The following is an 18,492-nucleotide window of genomic DNA, read 5'->3' as shown; positions in this document are numbered from 1 at the left end:
ACTTTGAACTCAAGAATTATATGAATTGGGGATGGAGAAGGAAAAAATTGACACGGAGCTTCCACAAAACCTGAGTTCATTCTAGGGAAGATCATACCCTGCCTGAATGACCTCTATAATTGCTCACAACTACCGATGCCATTGGCAAAAGTGATAGTGTTGGCAGCGGTGGTTAATCAGCTGATTCATAGACACTCAAGAGATCAAAAATGGCCCTAATTTAGCCAACTGGCTCGACTCGGTGGTGGAAATTGCATCAGTGGAAAAATCTATATACTGCCTACAAGACAAATTATGAAAAAGTGAAGGCATTTTGACCATATCAATCTAACAGAGGTAAATACCACAGGATATTAGAAATGCCGCTTTACTAACAGCCTTTATTTCAGTACAGTCTGGATAGCATTCATGTAGTTATCATTTAGCCAGCTCACAGCAGGCTAACATATACCCAGTTATACCTGGGGGATGTGGCCGGAGAGCCATGGATTCCCGTGGTTCTGAGATCAGGAATCGAGAGTTGAGATTGAAGGAAACCCAAAATGAAACCGTTTCAGAAAAATTCCGCCATGAATCACAAGATCCCATCAAAATGGTATGAATGTCACTGAAATGGAAATACTGGTATGTTACTGAGTTCCACTCCTATAAAGCTACTGGCCTTGAAACCACAACCCTCCTCTGAAGTGTCTTCATTTTCAAAACAGGCTTAATGCAGCAGATTATGCAAGAAAAGAGGATATGACTACTCAGAGCTGCACAGTTTGCCTACTGGAAAAATTCTTCATTTTCTGTCATATGACAAGAGCAAATGCATATGTTGTTAGCAATGTTGCTGCAAATGTAGTCTTTTCATTATATCTCTGTCATTGCCAATGTAAGAACTATATATATTAACGACTTAGTTCAGAGCTAGTCTAAAAAACCCAAAGCAAGATAAATCGCTAAAGCACTTTAAAAATCATATATTTTCTTTAATATTTTTTTAAACAAAATAGTCAGGGTTTATGCACATGTGAGGACACAAGTGGAATAAGCTGTATCAGACAACATCTAGGTATTATTTGTAACATCACATTAAAAATGAGGTAAAGTTACTTGCCTTTGCTTGGAACAAGGAATATTTGAACTGTAAGAACATCCTACAACAAAGACCAACTCTCCTAGTGGGAAATGAGATCGTTGGGAAAACATATCACCCAGCTTATAGCCAGCATTTGATATTCAGTTCAGGCCTTTGTGGATTTGCCCTCAGAGGCCTGTCCTGGTTTCAGCATGAGACTGGCCTATCTGCTAGCTCTTTCCATGGCTTCCTCCAAGTCACGACTGAGGAACAGAGGTTCATTTAATCTGGCTAGCTCCAGCCCTGCCATTATGTCAGTTCCTCCTGTTTTCTGGATCAGTGGCAGCCTCCAGTTATTACCCAGTGGCCTCAGTCCAAGGCTGGACTTTCCAGAGGCTGAAGCATAAAAGAACAGAAGTCTGATGCTGGTGATGAGCCAGGACACTTGGTTTCCAAATCAAGATAAAACTGCAATCGTACTTATTTTTTTTCCTGTGGGAAGGGTCCTGGTTTTTTGATCTCTCCAGTGCAGATCTCATCAGGATGGGCTTTTGCACACATCCTTGTATACACCGCTGCCATTGTCCTTTGTTCCAGGGCTAAGTGTTGGCAGAATAAGTGCAGTCATCATAAAATGTATTAATATGTGCAGACACACTATTGAGTAAAATCAGTCTCTGTCAGAACTGAACTGTCTGAACACATCTCAGTGCTCTTTCATTCTGGAAGTAAGTAAGACTGAGGCAAACACTACCGAATCCTCTTCTGGAAGACCAAATCCAAGCTCTTTATGAAGGTACATCATGAACATTTGCTCCTACATGTTATTTCTGTGTTTCCTAGCAGAAACACATTAGCAAATTCAGTTTTGAAGGGATTACTCATTAGTTGGTAGCAATGTGGAGCTGAAAACCAAGCAGGAGTGCCAGAGGAGGTTTTTATTTACATTTTGCACTCCAAATAAAAGACAAAGCTTGTAAATAGAAAAGGCTTGAATGTCTTGAGCTAAGTATTGATCTCTCAGTAAAAATAATTTTTGTGAAAAACCTCAAAAAATATTTGGGTTCAGATCATACAGAGAAGGAATGAACATTTAAGGTCTGCGTAGGTCGAGGACAGGTCCACAGGTAAGCATCAGAAAGACTTCCCCAGGCTTGGCGTCACAGCAAGGGCTCATGCAGTTCAGATAAGCCTACTGCCAGAAGTCCTTTGTGTGTGCTCTGCTACAATAATTACGTGAGATATTGCGTGTGCATTTGCATTTGCATCTTTATAAAAAAACCAACAAACTGATGACAGTTGCACACAATGGATCTATCAGTAATAGAGAAGTTCATGTTCAATCTGTTTTCAGACATTGTTAAAATTACACTTTCCTAAGTGTTTAGTCAGTGTCCTGATACCATTTATTTTTAAAATGTTATAACAACTCATATGGCCATATTTCACTGAAAAGAGGTTACTCTTCACTTGGCTTTTTGCTAGTCAGTTCAAAAAGAGTACCTGACCTACTTAAATAACCATAAACCTATCTAACTTCCTTGGTACAATATAGTGAAAAGACAGAATCACAGAATCACAGGGGGTTGGAAGGAACCTCTGGAGATCATCTAGTCCAACCCCCCTGCCAAAGCAGGTCCATCCCTTCATCCAGGTCATTGATGAATATATTGAAGAAGACCATACATAAACCTGTCTTGCTGCAAGGTATAGCACAGCTGACTTTGCTGCACCAGCCTGCAGTCCTTTTAATCTAGATGAGAGTGCTGCCCTAGCATGACCTACAAGCTGAAGAATTAGTTAATTTTCCCTTCTGATTAATAGCCTATGTAAAATTAGTAGGAAGGAAAAAAGATGTGCTAGTTAACCACCACATCTTTCTTGGCGGGAGGATGTAAACGTTGAAGGCAGAGATAATATTACCTCCCTTGGGCATTAGACGCTTGGTGGTTTGGAGCACATGCCTTTGATAATCAACATCAGTATCTCTTTCATGTCACTGAACAGAAAATAGGGCCTCTTCAAAGAGACTAACTCAGAAAAGAAATTGTTAAACAGGCCTGGCTGGGTTGAGCAATGCTGGAAATTAAGTACCCTGAAGGGGCAGGATTAGAAGTGAGGTCAGCACTCTCAGACAGGGCAAGGGAGTACATTAATAGTCCTCTGTACTGCCTCTGAAGTTCAGATGGTTGTCACTGAATATCCACGCGGCCTTCTCATTCTCCCCCTCCATATGCTGCCCTGATGATTAGCATTCTGCCTTCTTGTCATAAAATACATGAATTAGCTAGTGGCCAGGAGCTTACTGGCCTAAGCTTTTGAACTGCTATAGAGCTTCAATTACACAGACTCGCTGAGAATTTTTTTTTAATCCTGACTTTTTCATAATGTTAATCCGCTAGTAGATACTTGTCCTTTATCTAAGACACCAAGGCGTTCAGCAAATGCACATGAAAGAATGAGGCTTTGTTCCTTTGCCATCCGGACTCCCGTTTCATGTGTGCTTCAAATAAGGGAATTACTTTCTAATGACTCACAGTTTTCTTTGCTTTAACCCTTCTAGAGACAAATGACTTGCTGTACACTGATGACATCATTTCTCTCCTGGACACTAACTAATACAAAATTAACCTTTCAGCAGAAGCACCTTTAGAGAAGCACATCTGGTTTTAGCCTGGGAATTTCAAAGGTTCTTAATGAAACTGGGCTCTTAGTAGTGATGTGCTTTGTTGTTGTAGGTGCCTTGCAATGTCCTGCCCTTCGGGACTGGCAAAGTGGCTTAAGAAGAGTTGCGGAGTGAGAGTAGGGAGTAGGGGCTGTGCTTCCAAGTGTATCTCCACAGCATAACTGAGTGCCATGGCCAGGTCTTCTTCAAGTGAGGTTGGCCTGTCTCCCCATCAATGGGCCATATGGAGACACAGAGCCCTTGGAGCCACATGCAGGGGACTGCGCACCCCGACAGCACACCCTGTGTCAGGGCAGGCGGGCTGGCTTGGACAGGGAGCGATGCCGAAACATTTATGCTGCTTGTAGACCCAGGGCTCTGAGTCATGGGCAGCAGGGGACCTCTGCAACATACTTCACTGTAAAAATTCAAAGATACCTCCTAACAAAAGCAAAAGGAAACGAGAAGTTTTGTTTAGGTGACTTAAGGTACAGTCTTTCCAGCCTGTATTCTTTGAGTCCAGACTCTTTGCCAAAACCATTTTTGTGTATGGTTCTTTCTAACAAGGGGTTAGTTTCTGTCCAGCGTAAACATGTATAAACCAATTAATTACTGCCTACCCTGGCCAGGAAACTTTGTCAAGCACTTTGCTAGCAAGCACAGTAATTCAGCACAAATGCAGAGTTTGGATTCTGGTGTTGGTAGCATCTGAGAGAGTTTGTCACTGCCTGCAGAGGTCTGGGCATGTACTTCTTGAACTGGGTGCTTACAATTCTCTCACTTCTTGAGTTGATAAAGAAAATGGAAACACTTGAGAACAAATCTTCTACCATGTTGCATACTGTTGGTCTGGCTTAAATTGCTTTGCACATTCTGTTCCTAGTCTACTCAAATATATAATTTATTTCTATTTCCACTTATTTCCAGGAGCAGCTTCTTACATTTTACCTCTTAGATTGCTTCACAAAGACTTCAACAGGCACCTTCAAAGCTTTTCTACAGAGGACCTTAAGACCAGAAACAGACATTTTTCCAAATAACAGCAAGTTAAGCTCCCAAGAGGCTCACAAATTCGGTGCCGTTTCTGGTGAACTAGAGAGCAGAGCTGGGTAAGCAGGGTCCTCCCAAGGCTGCACAAAAATGCCACACGCATAAATGACTCAGACACGTTTCCTGTGTGCCCAGCCAGCAGGAGAGTCAAGGAAAACAGGAGAGATTAAAACTTTATCTCCAACAACAGACTGTAGGACTGCCTTCCCACAGCTTCTGCTGCAGCTTGGGGAATTAAGTCACGTTGGGGAAAGGTCTGGCTGGTTAGCCAGCATACCCCAGACACAACCAGGCCTGTCCCTAAATCAACTCCACCCAGACTGCGTAGGGAGCCTTACTGGCACCCTGGCACAGCAGCAATCTCTGTAGAAGACCCAGAAAGCCCAGGGAACAAGAGACAACATTTGTGGCAGGACTCCTCTCTCCCAGCTGAAAATTCATTGCATAGCAATGCTCATTGTTTAAACTAATACCTGCTTCCTTGCTTAGATATAGATCTCTGAAGAGATCTTCTCTCCACAAGATCTCCAAGAATTTTACAGGCCATTAAATTTCACAGCATCTCTTTAAGAGAGGTGCTGTTGAGTGTGGGTTTTTTTTAAAGTAGAAGAAACTGAGGCATGATGAAATTAAGTATCAGCCTCAGAAATCCAGAGTGGAATCAGAAACAGACCGATTCCAAATTTCTAGTGTGTGCCATCACACACTCATTTCTCCATGATGCAACTCAGGAGATCCAATAGCAAAACCCTGAACGCTATTTTAAATTGCCTAATGTTACCCGTATTAAGTATCTAGTCCTATTTCAGGTTCACTGAGCTCTCAGTCTCAATCAACTGGTACCCAGTTCACTAGTATCCATATAGGTCCAAGAGGTCAGCAGAACTCTACAGCTATAGGATGTTTTTATTTTTTTAAAAGGGAAAAAAGGCTTATGTCATAAATTCATTCAAAGAGCAGCAAAACTCCTTGGATATTTCTCTCCTACTTCTACAGAATGGATACCGTACATCCTAATGCAGCCTTGACACAGGACTTATTGCTTCGTATGCTGTGCTTAAGAGTTCATATGGATTTTGTCTAAATGGCTGCAAATCAGTGAATTTTATTTAAAATGAGCTCTCACTATTGTTTGCTTAGCTGAGAGACATCTTGCCAAAAAGCCAGAAGAGTAAGGGTGACAGTCTGCTCAACAACTGTCTTTCCTTCTGTTCTGCAGAGAGAAAACATTGAGACACAACTGTTTGTTTCTTTTTTTGATCCTACTTCAGTCAGTGATATCAAAAGATACGGCTTCAAGGTGACAAATCGGATGAGTACACTTGGGACAGTAACATGTGTTCAACGGTACCAATGAGAAGAAAGCAATGAAAAGTAGATTGATTAAACCCAAAGTATGCAGACAAGTAACCAAGTATTTAGGTTCTACCATTATTCCGTGTAAGGATGAGTTAAGGACTTTTTTTTATAAAGTGTTTTGAAGAGGTGAATTCATAGAATTCAAAGGTACATTCCCCTTCATGGTGCACTTGTTACTACAAACAGTACCCGGCCTTGTAAAGGGGTCTCTGTTGACAATGACAGGCCTGAGTAAACACTCAGCTGGTACATAGGTTTCCATTAGCTCAAGTTTACATGCCTTGTCACGCTTCTCCATCTCTCATTTGTCACCATGCTTTGCACAAGATCAGCAAACACTATTCTCCCACAAACTTTCCCCCATTTCTTTCTCAGGAGGAAAAGAAGAAAAAGAAAAGGTGAGTGGGAGGTACAAGGACAACATAATCACCCCTTCTGCAGGGGACTCAAATTTGGCACGGAAAAGCAGCTTCAAGTCTTTTGTCCTCAGACCAAGAGCCCAGCCTTGCTGTGTGGTGGTCTCCAGAGCAGCCCCTCCAGCATAAGGCTGTGCTCAGAGACAGCGTGATGAAGCCAGAGCCCCAAAGTGGCTGGTTTGTTTTTTTTTTCAGTAGTACTTAACTGGCCACAGAGCCTTGGTGCTACTGACAGATCTGCAAGCCAAGCGGTTGTCAGAAATCGTCTGTTTTCAGCTTTCGCTGACCTTAAAGATATATAGAAATTTCTTTGCTCATGCTGTGCTTCTGGGTGCTTGTGCATATTTCTCACAGGGACAGGGTAATTCAAAGGCTGAGCACATCAGGCAACTTTAGGTATACACAAACGGCATGTACATACAAGCACAAAAAACCCCAAAATATTTAAGGATTTTGGCGTTAAACCCATGTCTAAAGAAAAGACAGTCCGCTCAGTGGCATGTTCATAAACGTGCTCCAGAGGCTGACACTCACACAAAGCAAACCTTGAGCTCAGGCTGTGGGCTCATGACCAACATCTGATGAGGAGTTGTAGGACACTTTGTCATTGCTCCCCCCAGCACAAATGCTGCCCTGGGCTCAGTCTGGTTCCAGTTTAGAAGCGGCGACATTTGGCGAGTCAAAGTGACCTCAGCTTCATTGAAACTCCCCGCTTGCTATTAAACAGCCAGCAGGGATTTACTGGAATAGCAGGAACCAGATGGGAAAGCACCAGGACTGGGGACAGTGGAGCTAGAGAACCAAAGGTCATTACTGCTCTGTAGGGAGCCCCTGAGCCACATGTGTGCTGGTCCAGCCCTCAGGCTAAATAGCCGCTGCAGATCTCAGCGGCCTGGGGAGAAACCCCCCTTCCCTTCCAAGCCTGCAGACGGCCCCAGCCTTCCTCAGGCTGCATCTGCTGCGATGGGCACTTAACCAGCAAAAGCACCTGGAAGTCAGGCTGGGCTTGTTTGTTTTTACGAGGAGGGGCAAGGGGTTAAGCAGCAAAGCAGAGATGGAAAAGCAGATGACAAGCCAGTTTCGTGGCCCCGTTCTACTCTCCTGGTGCCCCTACAGCAGCACGAGAGCTGCCACCTCCCTGCAAAGCCCCAGGTGGCTCATTACCCCCAGGTCCCAGTCCCTCCGAGCTGCCCACAAGGGGTATGTCAGGGCCAGGGAAAGGGCAGAGCATCAGTGGTTCCCCCCAGCAGTACAGCTTTTTAGAAAGGACAGGAAAATAAGACTGTTCAGTTTAATTGCTGCTTTCTTTCCTGTTAAGAGAGTAGGGCAGATTCGGGCATTTTCCAGGGGAACGTTGTTCAAGTGAATCGCACATGCTCCCCCTGCTAGACTTCTATTAAACAGGTAAGACAGAATGCCAGACAGACACCGCAGGGATGCACAGCAGGGTGCACAGCAGGGATCCTCCCTGCTGCCCTAAGGGCTGGGGGAACGCACCCGTGTGGCTGCAAGCCCAGTGCCTCCCACCGCCTGCTGTCACCCGGCTGCCCTGCGCCACCGCCAGCTCCCAGTGCTCTACTCACGCCAGCATGGGGGGGCCTGTGGATGGACTTGTCCATACAAACGGGTTACGCTCTTTCCCCGTGATGTCACCTGACTACAACAGCAGTTGCTAAAACAGCGCTGAAACCCCCTTTTCCATATTTTTGGGGCAGGCACTTTTCCTGCTGCCTTTCCTCCTCTACCACTAATTATCCTCGGTGCCAAAGCATACATCCAAATTTGTGCAAAGAGCGAAACAGCCGGAGCCCTGCAAAGAGCTAGAGACATGCAGCCTAGCCCTCAAGGGCAAACTGCCCCTGACAAGGAATTCTAGAAAATCCCAAGATAAATCTGTGAAAGTAGCCTTCAAGCAGGATTTGGTGCCATGGCCTCTGTTCTTCCTCAGATGTTATTGCCCCTTTGAGCAGGACGAGTATCAACACAGGGGGTGGTGGACCTTTGTCATGCAGCAGGAATGTTAACATCCTCCAGATTTAAACGGCGCCATCTGAAGAGCAGTTCATGTTCTGAAATTAATTTTTCATGTGTACATCATGAGGTCCTAATAAAAATGTTAAAAAACTGTCTTTGTTGTCCTCCGATCCCAACAGGACTCCCTTCTCCCTAGGCATTTCTTGCCATTGTTGTCGTCTTTAGACAACAAGGTTGTTGTTAAGGTTGTGGTACCAGCTTCACAAAATGAAAAGGATTTTTTAAAAAAGATAAAAACAAAAAGACCAAAAAAAACCCACAACCAGAAAGAAGATTTTTTTTTTTTTCTGGGGTGGTGGGGTGGGGGGAGGAGAAACAGAAATGTGCCAGGAAGCAATATAAAAAGAATCAGGGACTTTTGATGTTTTCTTTTCCCTCCTCCTTCATTCTTGGCTGAATTATAGGGCGTAGCATAGTATTTTCAAAGCATCTTTTACAAACTTTATTTAGTTCAGTGATTCACATTTCCCGAGCAAGGTTAACCAAAGGGAGGGATGTTTCTCCTCTTGCCCCCGGCTGTTCCCCAACTTTCAGCGAAATTGTATCACATTGTTAAAAATAATTGTCAGAAAGGAACCTTTCCTGATCTCCTCCAACAGCATTGTTTTTCCCAACAATGTGCAGGATGGTTCATTACTTATTCATTTGAAAGAATGATTTTAAAGTGCTTTGCACAATCTGAAGCCTCAAACTTGGATAAGACAGATGCACATAGTTAAGACTGAGAACTTCATGGTCATTGCCCACCAGAGCTTGTCTTCTTCTTCCAAACACACACACTCCAGTCAGAAAAAGCAAAAAGTTTGTGTATAACTCAGCCGACTTTCTCTCCTAGACAAAGTTGAGCACTCCCTGGGAAAAGCTGGAGCTGAGATCAGATGCACAAGAGAAGACATCAGAGCTTATCTGGGACTTCTAGGCCTACACAGACACCACGATAATCTCCATGCTCCACCAACCCACCTGAGCAGCATTGGCTGCAACTGGTGTTGTGCTTGGGACGTGCCTCATTGTGACTGCCAGGACCATAAAAGTGCCAGTGTTGAACCCTCATCAGCTGGCAGAATTCATTTCCTTTATTTCCCATGCAATACTCTACACCGCTCTTGCTGCACAGTACTGCCTGCAGCACTCCTGGCTCATGACCCCTGCAGCTGGGAAAATATCCCCCAAAATTCATGCAAGAGCTGTATGAGGGTCTTACAGTCACTTACTTTATCAGTTCAGTCCAATCTCTGCACAACTTCTCATCCCTTCTGGCTACTCTTTAGATGAAACAGCGGCAGCCGTATCAGGGCTCCAGGAGAGTGAACATAGGTATGAGGGCTAGGGGGGAAAGCCAGATACTCACAGCTAGAGCAACAAAAGGTTGAGTGCATGGATTTGAAAAATCCAGTATCCTTTAAAGAATATGTAAATACTTAAAAAAAAAAAAAAAAAAAGTAAGATCAGCATAGGAAAATTTTACTCTTTCCTGCTTCCTTTTCACTGACTCAAAGACAAGCTTCTCCTGTCGCCACAAGAAACAACTGTAAGGTCAGATTTGTTTGAAGGGGATGCAGAGGAGAGTCTCTGGTTTCTTTCCAAAAAGCAGTTTATTTTAGATTCACAAAAGGTCAAGAAGAATAAAATGCAATAGACACTCTTCCTGTGTAGCCAAACGTATTTCCAAGCAGAAACAAGATGTTACAAAGAAACAAACAAGTAAATATAAGGAGGCTGAAGAAAACCCCAACCCTCAAACATTTATTTCTGACTGGAGAATAGTATCACTCTCACATATGCTTAATGAGTAAAATTACTTTCTAAGCAGGGTGGTAGATTTAGATAGGCATAGAGGCTCACTTTTGGAAGATAGTTACAGATCAGAAAAAACATCCTAGCACTGAATAAAATTCTGCCAGCGTGGCTTAGTCTTGATCTCTGTTGCAATCCCTCGTACAACAAAGGAAATGGTGCATCAACCAGAAAACCCATAACTCTGCTGGAAAATGCTGAATGCACACAGTGATATATACAGTCTGCCACCTACAGTATCTGAGGTTTATTTAGGTCCTTCACCCTTGATCTGCATGCTCTAACAGCAGCATGTTTAGCTGTTTGGATGCTTCCATTCTCACATGGTTTTCTTCAAGCAGGTACATGTAGCTCCATTTCACCAAGTGATGGAGAAAAACGCAAAGGATTAGCCGGAGGACGTTAATCTTAGACTGTAAACCAAGAATGTCATACTTTTTTGTGGGCTTAATCCACTACTAGGTATTTAGAATATTCTACAGCCAACAAAAATTGCAGATACTACAAGGGGGAAAAACTACTGGATTTCTGTCATTGCCTGTTGACAACCCTAGTACTAAGGAAGCCTACCAGGACCTGGACACAGCATGGCTGTGTCTCCAGAGGATGTTGTTTATTTACTTGTACCTAACACTGAGCTGGATTTTTACTTGGGTCAGCACAGTCTCCAAGGAGGGTATACTGGCTGCCTGGCAATGGTCTGTGGCCAAGGAGGCCAGAGCCCCTCTGGACCAACTGCTGGGAGATGAAGACAGACTTTCTCTTCTGTGCTTATACAGCACCCAACACTGGGTATCACAGTCCCAGAGTTATCATTTCTCCATCCTACTGCCATACCAAAGCAATAACAACTGTCTTGCTGAGCTTCCAGGTAATAAAGTTGCACTTTTCTCTAATTGCCATGGTCACTGACAGTTTATGTTAATCAAGTGACACCAACATAAAGTGATGGGCTGCCAGAGGACTAGAAAGCATTTTACCCTCAGCTGTTCCTGACATGTTTGTGTGCACAGTTCAGTTCACCATTAAGAAGGGCAAATAATGACCCATCTCCAATTTGAGGCTGGGTCCCTTAAGTAGAAAATTGAAATCCAATGTTTAAACAAAGAGACACAACTACAAATTCAGCTTGACAGTTCCCAGGAAAAGGGTCATCAGGCAGCAGAGGCCAGACATCTGGCCCTTAGGAGGTTTCTACTGTACTTTAATGGCCACTGAAGGTATGGTTTGTCTTTACTCACCCCAGTTCCTAACAATACAAGGGTCTGAAGAAGTCAGGCCAATTACTGGACATAAGTGTATGATGGCTCTACGCATGCCTTTTTTCTCTTGCAAATCATCACGCAGACATGCAGTGTGGGGCACAGCCCACCAAGCAACCTGCCATGCATCAAAGGGTGTATTTTGCACACCACATCCCAGTGCAGGGAAAAGGCTGTGGCACTGTGCCACAAGCAGGGGGTGGGAGGGGATCTGAAATACACCAGTGGAGCTCTTCCAGTGCCGATTCGCAGGAATCAGCATGATCCATGGGCCATGGCATCCCAGACCACCACTGGCTCCTCCACCATCATTTGGGAATGATAGATGCGAAATACCGCTGAAGGATTTCATAAAACCACCTACCTGCCTCTCCTCTCCATAATTCTGGGGCATAATCCTAAAGAATGGAATAGGATTTCAGTAGGTAGTATAATGTTGCTGTGTGGCCTTCTCCTATTGGTTTGAAGATAAAGTATTAGTATGTGAACTGCTAGATGCTTGGATACGTATTGTCCCGGTTTGAGGCAAAACAGAACCAATTTTCTTTTCAGCAATTTTACTTTTCAGTTAAGCCTCTTCTAACTACCTGAACTCTGAAATTAACAGCATATTGTTTAGACATTGTTTGCTCCCAGAGTGGTAAAACCTGATTTTTTATCATTTATGCCAAGGAATGGTATGCAGAGAGGCTCTTGCTTATACTTATTGCTATAACAACCAAGGTCAGCTCACCTTGTTATTTGCCCCATTGGAGGGTCGGAAGCAGAAGAGCATAGAGGGGTCACACCTGCAGGGAGGAGCAGACAGGTCAGATGACTCAAAACTGACCAACAACGCAGTATAACCCTACTACTCAGTATAAAAGCTGAGGGATCAAAGGGGTCAGCTCTTTTTCTTCAATGGCTGGTGTCCAAAGAGGACTCTCTTCATCTGCCTTTGATCCCAATTCATGTGTTCTGGAATCCAGGTCCAGATCTGGACACAGATTCCCATTGGGCGGTGGATTCAGTCTGGGACTTTCCCAGTGCTTGCTGGCGATGTGATCATCATCCTGGGAGCTTGATATGGTTTTGTGTATATTGTATGTATTTTATTATTTTCTTTTTATTTTATTAATATTTTCATTAAAGTAATTTAGTTTCTTTTTAAACTCATAAGTCTCTTTCTCTGTCTTCCTCCTCTCCCTTCAGGGTGAAGTCGCGGAGAGCATCTGTTGTTTGTTTCAGTGGCCAGTCCATCCCAAACCACGACATATATATAAGCCTTCACTTTGGAAGGCTACTTACTACTTTCTCCACCCCCTAAGGCTTTCTGTCAACACTGATAACTCCATCTAGGATAGGAAAGCATTGAAAGTGTTTCCACTTAATGGTAATCAAATTATTTTTTAAGAACTTGTAAAACCAAAACAACTCTTCTTCCATTACATTGTCCCAGCAAAAGCCAGTAATGTTTCCAAAGAGACAAGAAAGAACAGTTATACCCTATGGAAAAAGCCATTTGAAAGATAGATTTACTTCCCCTAAAGAGAATTCAAAAGCAGGCAATGGTTGCCTAAAGAAAACAAGGAAACAACATTTAAACTAGTAATATATATTCTCCTAGAGTTGTGGTTCTGCTGCAAAATTGCAGAAGGGCATGGGAATTCACCGAGTATCAACTTAATAGAGTCACAGTAATGGAATAAGTGCCTAATACATAACTGAAGGTCTTATTTTAGGCTGTATCCGGAAGCTTCTTGATATCCTGAGATGTAGTTCTTAGAGCTTTCCCCTTTTCTCCTCCATACTTTAAACTAGGAACCTACACAGTCTGCTGCCCAACTGAATGGAAAATATTTCTTCATTCCAGAGTGCACAGCTGTATGCAAATATTCCTGTTAAAATCCCAGTCTTAAATTTAACCTCTCAGCAGTCCTGCACGCTGATATGTTCAGGCCATTCTGAACTGTAAAATCTAATGAGAAAGTGCCCCACAAGCTGTGTCTGACCCTGAAGTAGAAGAGCTTGGTTAACCATGTGAACCTTTAATTTGTAAATGCAGCATCCTTCCTGCCAGATGCCGCTGCTTCTGACAAAGCTCATCCTCAAACAGTGGCAAGCATATACACTCCTGTAGGTGTGTGATCCAGGGGCAGGTAGCCAGGTTGGTATTTTACATATTTATTTTTATTTTTATTTTTTTTAATATTTAGGCTTTTAGGAGCAACAGATATGCAGGTTGAGTAGTTCCCATTGGGTACCTACAACTGTTTGGTTTTTTGTTAGCCTGCCTCACTGCAATACAACTATGAAGAAGTTTATGCACAGGAACAGGTCAACAAGGGAAAAACTTGTGACTTGATGCCCTGATTCAGTGAGGAATCGAAGCATATATTTAATTGACAGCTTGTTTTGACTATTCACATGCAGAAAAAAAGGCACAAGCTGAAGTGTCTTGCATAACTCAGTCACACAGCAGTGTAATAAGCATTATGGGAGCTCAAAGACAAAAGTCAAAATTAAGATTTTGATTTTTAAAGCCTAAGCAGAGATGGGTTTGATGAGAAAATGAGGGCTGCCATCCCTAAATGAGCACATCTGGTCAACTTTATTTTTTAACAGGACAAAGACTCTTTTCTCCAAGGCCAAGATACTAGGTCTTTAATCTTTTTCCATATTTCTCATGCTTATCACATATGGGCATATCGTAAAGATGTCTTTATCACTTCTTCCTTTTGATTAAAGGCTCTGAGTAATGCTAGCCAATATCAATAATGATGCCCTAAAAATAACGTTATCATCACACCACAACCTTGCAGGGAACACAGCGTTAATCTCACTAGTCCCTCTTGCACAGATCATCCAGCGTGCTCAGAAAAAAAAAAAATACAAGAAGAGCAAGGATCTTCAGCTACACTGTGTTTGGAGTATCATTCATCTTACAGAGAGTGAAAGCCTAGGTGATCTTTACATTAATCATACAGTTAAACTGCTCAGATATTAGGCAAGCAGGTTGGGGGATGATGGAGGGGGAAGAGAGAGAGAAAAAAAATAAGTTGGCTCAGAACTTCATCCCAAACAGAAACCAAATGTTAGCCACTTTTGAAGTACCATAAACTTTTAAAATGTTTGAGTCAAAGGAAACAGTGAAAGTAATTAGTCTTGCCACACATTCAGTGACCATCAAACTAAAACTCAGCCCAATAGGTATGTATACATACATATAAACAAAAATATGGTCAAGACATACCAGCCATGTGAAAGGTGAGACTACAGCCAAAGGGGAAAAAATTCCCATAAAAGGCATTAGTTGCCAACCAGCCAAGTTATTACAGACAATTGGTATGTATATGGGACACAATGATAATAAGGACACTTTGTCGTCTTAAAGGAAATAACAATTGTGGGAAATAATTTTAATAGCGCTCAGAAGGATTACAAAATTCCAGTTTCATGTCGTTCTACAAGAGACTAATGTTTTCCCATAAATTATAGCAGATTTCAAGGGAAAACAATTAATGGTAACAGAATCAAAGACATATGAAAGCTTTCTGAATTAAAGTGACATTGCTCATTTTAAAATAGCTGGTTTTAATTAGCTTCTTACTCAGACCATTAAAGGTACATGTTGAAGGTACATTTCCACACACACTGGAGAGAACATCTTCACTTAAGAAGCTTGTAAAATTGTGATAAACAGCAGCAAAATTATTTGTAAATTGGCTGAATGCTCATTAAAAGAATGAAATTTAGTAAATAGTCCAAAGATGACATTTCTGTCCTTCACTGTCACAATCACCTACTGAAGAAAAGCCAAACTATAATGATATTCTTAATTCAAACACACCCAGCACACATGAACCATCAGACCAAAACCCTGTCTCAGCTACTGGAAGGTGAGCCTCTGCATTATTCATTTGGCATGAGAATTTTCCTTTTAGTAACTTAACCAAACATCTCAGTCTCATACCTTATTAATAGTCTTCAAACAGGTAACAACCAATAAAAGAACTTTTTTCAATATGTTGGTTTGTCAGTGTTTTATGCACATCTTGAAGTAACTAGCAATTAATTTGTGCATGTACATGTCTAGACAGGTGACTAAATAAAATGTCCTTGAATTCATAAAACATCACGGATTTTTATGTTTCTCTACAGAGACTTAAGAAACCAAGACAAAAAGCATTAATAAAGTTGACCAAATGCTAAGAATTATTCTGATTTTGAACATATTTGAGCAAGACAGAATGAGGCATCTGACCTGCTTTTGATCATTCACTTTCACAAAATATTTCAACCAGGCATCCGAGATGCATGTGCTGTTGATTTTTTTTGAGCAGTTACAAATCAAAACATGTGCGGAGCTGAAGTGCAATCAGTTATGTGGAGGTTAATAAAATGTCCTGGACTGGAATCCCTTCAACAGATCTAGTTTTAAGACTTCTGTACATATGTTTGCTTTGGGTGTATTTGGAGTTCATTAGTGAACAAAATTGCCAGTAGATCTGTTTGGCCCCTGCTATTTTCAGTTTTTTGGAATCCATTAATGACATCAGGATCTGCATGTCTAATCATGTTAATAGAACAGAATTACTGGGAAAATAAAGACAATAGTAAAAAAGAATAAAGCGCTGAGTGTGCCTGAGTAAAAGCTATGCAGGTACACGATTTGCCTTTTCTTCGATGAAATAGTGGCATTTCAGAGTTTTGAATTAGCAGCTTTGTGCATTCCAACTAAACAAAAGGTATTTTCTGTTTTGAGAGCTCTTATAACTGGGGTACGTAATCTAAACCCAGGTTTTCAGAGGCAAGTGCTTATTTTCAGTGCCCCCTTACCTGAACGATCAGCTCATTGATCCTAAAGGTGCTGGTGTCCCAGAACCATTCTCACACACCATCAGGTTTCCAGAGCCTTACGCTGTACTCTCTAAACCATGCTGAAAGGCTCAGCTATAAATTGTAGCAAGAAGCCACCGCTTAAAGAGAGGCGAGATAGTGAAACAAAATGAACGGCACAGGGTGAAAAATCTCCAATATGCCTTGTAAGCTGCATCCAGAAAGGAAGAGGGTGCTTTAAAAACATTATTAGAACCTCTGTCAAAAAAATTTAATAATCCTTTTGTGTGACCGACAATGAGCTGTGATGCAGAGCTGTTTTTTTCACCCCTTGATTTGTTCCTTTAAACACTTTCTGCCCAACACACAAAGCTGAACAAGTAGCATTCACAATCATCTTCTAAGTGTCCATAGGACTACGCATTGGCACCTGCCTAGATTTATTATAAAATTATAGTTTTAGATTTCACAGTTAGATTTCACATAGGCACCAGAAATGAGCACAACCAGAAGATTTCTCTCTCCAGAGTACACAGTGCTTACTCCGATTCAGATCCAGCCCAGACCGTTCACAGAGACCTGGGGTTAGCACAGGGAGTACCCTTGTGCTTTTACAACCTCTCTGCCATGAGAGGTGGGGAATTCCTCCTTTAATGAGTTGTTTGATTTATAGCCTCTGGAAATATCTTCTTGTTAAAGAAGATGTATTTGCAGCTCCAGACAGAAATGAGCTGTTTGGAGCAAAGGGTCAGTTTCTTTCAAGAAAGAGACCTGAAGATCTCACAGATCAGAGCCACTTCCTATATCTTGAGGGCATGTGTCTCTTAAGTGGCTGACAGACTTCCGAAGCTTTTGGGTGCTCCTAAACACAGATGTAGTAAAGTGGTCCCATATTCAACTGGCCATGAGATTTCATCCTTTCTTCTCAGTATGGACTTAGCATCATGAGGTGGACCTTCATCACTTCTAACTGAAGGATTGCTGTGCTCCAGGTACCTTGAGGTGCTTATTAGGAATAAGAATAGGAATTTAGCAGAAGCATCTCTGCCTCCCCAATAAATGTGGCTCTTTCAGACTCTGTGACTAGGGTGCTCCATGTCCCAGCTGGGCTCCTCGCTCAGGATGGACAGTGCCCACTGCAGAGCCGAGTTTTCTGGTGTGAGGAAGACAGCAGCTTGGGCATCTGAAGGGTACTTACCAAGTGACCCTTGGGAATGAATGAAATTAAGAGTGAGGCAAGCAGCTACCAGCTCCTGGAGATAGGTCCTTAGGACTTGGATACTCAGCGCTAACAGGGGAAAGGATCTTGGCAGTGAGAAACTCCCCGCTGTCAGAAATCAGAAAGTAATCCAAACCCATCATGAGCAGGGGGATGCAAAACCCACCTTTGTGCGTATGAATCTTGGCTAGCCCCGCCGTGATCTCCTGCAGTAGCCCTGCACGAGTTGCTTACCCTTTCTGTGTCCCAGTTCACCCTTCTGCTAAACCAGGATAAAATTACTTGCTTACCAATTGCCACAGGAAAGCAGTATCCTAGAAAAATACCAAGATAGACTCAACTGGGTTTATAAATTATTTTGGTATTCCCAGATGAAAGTTCCCTGTAAGTATAAAGTTTTATTATTATTTCAGCTGCTCCCTTCCATAGCGTAATTGCCAAAAAAGGCTTTAGAAAAGCCTCAGATTAACCATAATACTTTTCTTGTTAATGACTAGCAAAACATTATACTTCTCACATATGGGACACAAGTGTTTGATTTCAGTTTAGCACACCAGCATTTAAGAACCAAAGCAAGTATCCCTCTATGTCTTGTTCAAACCTGACGTAACTTTCTTTCTTGGAAAATATGTTTTGGGGACAGTCCGGCTGTGCTTGTTTGCAACTTACATGATTTCAAATATAATTTATAGAGAGACTAACCTGAGGTCAATTATTATTGCCATCTTGAAAAAGTGATTGTAAACTGGGAATAGCTCCTGCTTTAATCATTTCATTTGCTCTACAAAGCAAAACAGAAATAGTTTGTA

The sequence above is a fragment of the Numenius arquata genome, chromosome 4 (assembly GCF_964106895.1).
Source record: "Numenius arquata chromosome 4, bNumArq3.hap1.1, whole genome shotgun sequence".
Classification (NCBI taxonomy): Eukaryota; Metazoa; Chordata; class Aves; order Charadriiformes; family Scolopacidae; genus Numenius; species Numenius arquata.
The sequence above is the reverse complement of the archived record's forward strand: the minus strand, read 5'-3'. Positions refer to the sequence as shown.